The sequence below is a fragment of the Triticum aestivum genome, chromosome 2B (genome assembly GCF_018294505.1).
Source record: "Triticum aestivum cultivar Chinese Spring chromosome 2B, IWGSC CS RefSeq v2.1, whole genome shotgun sequence".
Taxonomy (NCBI): Eukaryota; Viridiplantae; Streptophyta; class Magnoliopsida; order Poales; family Poaceae; genus Triticum; species Triticum aestivum.
In genome coordinates this window covers 43160268-43165757 of record NC_057798.1, presented here as the reverse complement: position 1 = coordinate 43165757, position 5490 = coordinate 43160268, and the positions used below count along the sequence as shown (strand labels likewise).

The window sequence follows — 5490 nt, the reverse complement described above, 5'->3', positions numbered from 1 at the left end:
ATAGACGTTAGACATGCATCAGGCAAAAAGGTTCCACCGAAATGAAATTTTTAAACATGACAAGTACAGTACTGAAAGTCAAGGACTTGGATAGAAGAGAGAAAAGTGGAAGGACTTGGCTGCAAAGTGAAGGGCACAACGCCACAACCGCACAGGCAGAAGGCCCAGGGCGTAACTGCAAAACAGGGAACAATGCCCACAAGAAGATGGACCAGGGGCGTATCTATAAACTGCGTAGGGACCGGCGCGCAAAATCTTCAAAAAATTTGGACCATTTCTCGATTTGTGCGTGTCATCCTTGATCAGGGGCCATGCTAATCTTCTCTGTATCATTCCAATTTTATCGGACGTCCCCGAAGGGACAATGAGATGGGAAGGGCGACGCTTATAAACCGGTCACGAGCTCCTTCGCTAACCGATGTGGTACTAAACTGGGGTGCGCTGCTGTCTCCCGCTAGCGGCAGGGAACCAAGGGATGGCGAGTGCGCCGCATCTGGCGAGTGGCCCAAATTGGAGGCGAACTGGACAATGCATACTGGACCTGGCCCTATCCTAAGGCATCTTATGGCAGGTTTGAGTCCAAAAAAAAGCCGTCTTACGCAGCTGCCGAAGATAGAACTTCGAGTACTAATCTGAGATCCCCTCCAAAAAAAAAAAGAGAGTACTGATCTGAGATGCATGATGTTACCCTTCATGCAGGCTACGTAGCTATAATGCAAACGCCTCTCCTTATTTGACTGTGCAATATACATGATGAGAGCGACCAGAACAAGAAGATCATCGTACGTGATTGACATAGTTCTTCGCTAATTTTTGCCGACATTTTGATCAGTTTCAAGACGTGAGCTTTTGACCTTGCGACAAGTTTTCTTTTTCTGCAATGTTTTCCTCTCATCTCGAGAAATTCATATGGACCACCAAAAGAGCCACTCTTTTCTCTTTTTGCAAATCACCTGTCTGTGTTTCTAGAATTTAACGAACCACCGGTCATATCTCTCTCCATTTCAATTTATAAGATGCACAACTTTCTGAGATTTAAGTTTGACCATAAATTTAATCAACGAAAGTAGGTTACGTGTCACACAAATCATACCACTAAATTCGTATATTTGAAAGTATTGTCACAACAAAATTATAACTTAAAGTAGTTTCCAATATAATTTTTAAGGCGCATGATTTGTAGTTAAATATTAGCCTAATTGATTGTCCAAGTTAAACATCAAAACACATGCGCACCTTATCAATGAGTATATAAGTGGGGAGTGGGGATGAAAATGGGGATCAACTATTGCCACAGGAATTAATCAGTGCCCTCTCAATTGGAGGGATAGCCGCCGGGGATGAACTTCCGTCGGTGGTAAGATATCAAGGACAATATCACGAGGTAAGTCGAGGGCTGGATAATAAACGTGGGCTAGGTGGTTGAGCAGGAGAGCCAATGGAATGAGAAGATGGATTAGTTGAAGCGCAACAAGGGGGGTAAAAAAACAAATTTCTGATTCATACAACAATCACATATTATTATTTTTCTAAATTTGCTATTAAAGAACCAACTGGAAAATGGCCAAGTTTTGGCCTTGTAAATATGTATTACAATTATTACTGAAATTTTGTAAAGAAATCACAATATGGATTCCACGACAACAATTTTATGCAACTTGTGTTCTAGCAATTTGTTTCATGCCTTAGAGCATCTTCAATCGGACTGGGTTAAACCCATTTCTCTGCGGGCAGGAGCCAGCTGAGACCCATTTGTTCATTCGGGCACAACACCCCTTATCCAAAACCCCAAATCATACAAAACAATGCTATTAGATTATTTGATCAATATAGCACATAACTGTTAGACTGTATATGTACGTAGACTTGTGTATATGTACACTTGTATATTGTACCCTTTGATACTTATATATAATGAGATAGCCGCACCCCCTTGAGGTGTCGAGCAGTCCACCAAAATATTTATTTTACATGGTATCAAATTAGGTTACGATGTCTTCTGCTTCCGCCGCCGCCGCTGCCGCGCCGACCACCGTCGTCGCCCCCGCCGCCGCCCCGGCGCCGGCCCTTGCCTCACCGTTCCTTGCCTCGCAGCCCCTTGCGATGGCCTACGGTGCTTCTGTATCCTCTTCCTCTCCAGGCGAGCCGATCTCCCAAGCGATCGGTGTGGATCCCTCCACAGGCAACGCCCCTGCCCCTGTCCATGGCGGGCCGCCGCCGCCGTCGTCGTCCCATCCGGCTCCGCCCTACAGGGCTCCGCCGCCGCAGGGATCCTACGTCGCCCCGCCACCAGGCTACGGGGCGCCGCCGCCGGAACCCTACGTCGCCCCGCCACAAGGTCACGGCGCCCCGCCGTCCTACTACGGTCTGCCGCCGCCCGGATACGGCGCCCCGCCGCCACCCTACGCCGCGCCCCCGACGCATCACTACCCAGCCTCGCCCCTGCCCTACTCGGCGCTGCCTCAGCTCGGCGCAGCGCCGCATGGGGCTGCGGCTGCCTCGCTGTACGGGGCTCCAGGTGCATCCCCAGGGCACTACCCGCTCTACTCGGTGCCTTCGGCGCATCCCGGGGCGGCGCCCTCGCTGGGCCCTTATGCACCGCCGCACGCTCCTACCGATCTGACTGCGATGCCAGCGCCGTTCTACTTCTCGCACCTGTTGCCGGTGAAGCTCACGCCGGACAACTACTTGTCCTGGCGTGCTCAGGTGATGCCTCTTCTGCGGAGCCGCTACCTGGAAGGCTACGTTGACGGATCCATCCCGTGTCCGCCTCCTCATCATCCGGCATATCACACCTGGGTGGCCCAGGATCAGGCCATCCTCTCCGCCATCCAGTCCTCGCTCACCCCGAGTGTCTCGTCGCTGGTCATCTTCGCCGCTACGTCCCGAGAGGCGTGGGCGGCCCTTCACACCAGCTTCGCCTCTCATTCTCAGGTGCGTGCTCACTCTATACGCACTGAGCTGGGTGAGACTAAGCTTGGTGACCTCAGCATCACGGACTACTTCAACAAGATGCGGGGTCTCGCCGACACGTTGGCCTCCGTTGGCCAGCCACTGCAGGATGAGGAGTTTACCACCTTCGTGCTTAACGGGCTTGATGATGACTATGACAACCTCGTTGAGAACGCCCATGGCCATGATGATCCGCTCCCACCTCGGGAGCTCTATGCACGCCTCCTTGGTCGTGAACAGCGCATCAAGGCGCGCCGCGCCTCCCCCGGCTTCGCCTCCGCCAATGCGGCCACTCGTGGCAAAACCTCCCGGGCGTCATCTTCGGGGGGTAGACCGGCGCCATCTTCACAGCCGGCCTCGTGGGGCAATGCTCCGAACATCACGGGTGGTAACCGGCCGGTGGCATGTTGCTCTTCCTGCGGAGCTCCGCAGGCCTGTCAGCTCTGTGGCATTGAGCGCCATGTTGCGTCTCGCTGTCATCGTCGTTACAAGCAAGACTTCCTAGGCCTCGGCAACAATGGCAAAGGGAATGAAAAGCAGGCCGCGGCCGCAGTGACGGGTCCTGACCATGGCCGCACTCCGTCTTACTCTATTGATCCTACATGGTACATGGACACGGGCGCTAGGAACCACCTCACCAACGACATGGGCAAGCTCTCCACTCAGGAGCCATATCGTGGCCATGATCAGGTGCACACCGCTAATGGAGCAGGTATGTGCATCTCTCATGTTGGTCAGGCATCACTTCTTTCACACAATTCACGAAAACTGCATCTTTCTAATGTTCTTTGTATTCCCACTGCTTCACGTAGTTTGTTATCTGTTCCACAACTTACTCGTGATAATAATGTCCTTGCTGAGTTTCATCCTTTTCGTTTCTTTATCAAGGATCGGGACACGAGGGCCGTTCTGCTTAGCGGTTGTCTTCGCGGTGGCCTGTACGCACTTGACGCGCCCACCGCACCTCCTATGCAGCTTTCTCCCCAGGGGCTCAGTGGTGTCGTGTGTCTCCTACACATTGGCATGCACGCCTTGGTCATCCTGCTGCTCCTATAGCTCGTCATGTGTTACATCGCCATGAGCTACCAGTTGTGTCAAATAAAACTGCTGAAACTATTTGTGATGCCTGTCAGCAGGGCAAGAGTCACCAACTTCCGTTTTCAGAGTCTAGTCGTGTTGTGAAACATCCTCTTGAGCTTGTTTTTTCCGATGTGTGGGGTCATGCCCAAACGTCTGTTAGTGGACACAATTATTATGTCAGTTTCATTGATGCTTACAGTCGGTTTACTTGGTTTTATCTTATTAAGAAAAAGTCTGATGTGTTTGATGTGTTTGATGGCTCCTAATCCTTCCGTGTTTAACACTACAAGCCACGGAATTAAGCCACGCCCGCACTATCGATCGCTAATTCTACCCGCGGCTTCGAAAAATAAAAACCGCTCCGCACGCCACGCCCGCACCACAACCTCGCCCGCTCCACTTCCCAGCGGACACCGATCCTCACCCGTCGCCCCCCATCCGCCGCCCGCCGTCCACTCGGCCTCCACCGCCGCCCGCCGCCCTAAATCCTCGCCCTCCTCCGCCGCCGTCGCTCAGCTTGGCCTCCTCCGCCGCGCGCGAGGAGGTGGAGGATGAGCGTGGCGTCCCGAAAGGCGGCGAGGTGGAGGCGGTGGAATAACGAGATGGCTGCCGGGTCCTGCTTCCTTGCGGTGGGGAGGGTCGAGGTGGAGGCTGGGTTCTGCTTCCTTGCGGCGCGCGTGGGTCTAGGTGGAGGCGGAAGCGGCGAGGAGGGTCGAGGTGGGTGCCGGGTTCTGCTTCCTTGTGGTGCGCGCGGTGACGCCAGCTGCCGCCGCCGATCCAGCGCTGCTTGCACGGTGGCGCGAGAGACCGCTGCCCACCCCCAGTCGCACTTCACAAACGCACGCCTCTCCCAACTCAGGCCATCCCCAAACAGCGACCACGACGCCCCACCGCTGGCCCCTTCGCGGCCACACTCCCCACGACGCCTGCCGGTTCTCCGCCGCCTTGCCTAGGCCGTCTTGGAACCGCCGCCGTCGCAACTACAGTCAGGTTACCATCACTTCCTATTCTTGGTTCCGATCTCTGTATGTCCTTAGCAGTATGTATACAGTTGTGGTATACTTCAATGAACTGGGAGTTGCCCGTGTGTAGCTTCATAGGTGTTGACATCTGTTGCAATTCGTGTCACATTGAGCCAGTTTTATGTTAGTGATCTAAATGCTCTTATTTTAGTTTACAGAGGGAGTACCAGCTACCGATCTGTCGCATTTTATCCACCATGTCATGCTTGCTCTCTATGTCATCTTTTGTCTTTGAATGAATTTCATTTTGCTTGCTGCAATAGCAGTAGACTGATCTGTCCTCAGTTTTGAGGTTAGGCCAATTAGAGCGAAATGCAGTTAAACGCAAGAAGTAGTTTTAACTGGTGAAACTGAATATTATTCTTTGTAGAGACATGCCTTCTTGATTGATGAACAGGTTATCCATGTTCAGGTAAATGTCATGCGTCTTTTCTGA

At 52.7% G+C, this 5490-nt stretch overlaps 1 non-coding gene across 1 annotated transcript; it reads right to left on the bottom strand.

The window, feature by feature from the left end:
- Positions 1-260: 260 nt before the first annotated feature.
- LOC123047726 (U6 spliceosomal RNA) lies at positions 261-363 on the bottom strand. The gene has a single exon (XR_006423100.1). It is a non-coding gene; the product is annotated as a U6 spliceosomal RNA (small nuclear RNA).
- Positions 364-5490: the final 5127 nt, after the last annotated feature.